The sequence below is a fragment of the Penaeus chinensis genome, chromosome 18 (assembly GCF_019202785.1).
Source record: "Penaeus chinensis breed Huanghai No. 1 chromosome 18, ASM1920278v2, whole genome shotgun sequence".
NCBI lineage: Eukaryota > Metazoa > Arthropoda > Malacostraca > Decapoda > Penaeidae > Penaeus > Penaeus chinensis.
This window is the reverse complement of record NC_061836.1, coordinates 26,864,533-26,865,509: the sequence shown is the minus strand read 5'-3', so window position 1 is coordinate 26,865,509 and position 977 is coordinate 26,864,533. Positions and strand designations below refer to the sequence as shown.

Here is a 977-nt window from a genome sequence, read left to right as displayed (position 1 = left end):
AAAAATCAAAAACATTATATTACATGAAGAGGAAGAGAATATTAGTCTGTCATTTGTCACAAGTTTAAAATTTTACCAAGGTTTAATGTCCAAGGAAGGACAATGAGGATACTTATAATTTTTGTCTGAAATATAATTTCTAAGTCAAATTCCATTTCTTTTTTTTTAATTGTTATTATTCTATTCATAAAATATGTTAATTTTTCCTCAATTATTGATCTCTATGGTATGCATCCTACCCATTTAAGAAGAGATCAACTTCAACCTTCTAACAGTAAGTATGCTATATGAAAATTCTTAAAAAGAAATATGTGATGCCTGGAGATACCTTATGATTTTCCTTCCTTATTTTGCATTTTCCCATATTTCTTTGAGTAAAATACCAAAAAAAAAATGCATCAGTAAAAGAAAGAAAATTAAGTCTCATACCTGGCAAATGGAAAATCATAACTGTATCTGTAACAGAATTATCCTGATAAGCTTATATACATCATGAAATTCTTGTTTATCGGCTAACTTTAACACATTATTTTTGCATTTTCTTTCCATGTATGCATTTATTTCTAATGTCAATATAAAGTGCTATCTTAACCCTTCAAAACTGATACCAAACTTGGCTTATTCTAATAAAGACTGTCTGCAATAAGCACATGTATGAAAAACTGTTTGATCTATTCTTCCAAATCATAAAACCAAAAAATAAATCTTGTAGTTTTTTTCTTGAGTTCAGTTAAATGACAAAATGTGGAATATTTTCATTACTGGCTCATTTAAATTCACTGATGCTCTTTACCTTTTTACGTGCATATTTTTCCACTATCAACATAAAGTGCAATCTCTTCCCTTCAAAATATGGCTATATTAACTCCAATTACAAAAAAATAAAAGAAAGAAAATTTCGGCCTTTTTTTCTTATTATCAACATGAAGCGCAATCCTACCCCTCTATCATGAGGCTTCATTCAGCTTTCTACAACA

General features: G+C 28.5%; 1 protein-coding gene across 1 annotated transcript in view; it reads right to left on the bottom strand.

The window, feature by feature from the left end:
* The window catches only part of LOC125034689 (serine dehydratase-like), an 11,234-nt gene continuing 10,257 nt past the window's right edge, over window positions 1–977 (bottom strand). Inside the window, exon 8 of the mRNA XM_047626598.1 lies at window positions 1–977. This exon is cut by the window's right edge and continues 826 nt beyond it. The gene's annotated coding sequence lies outside the window, so the exon portion shown is untranslated.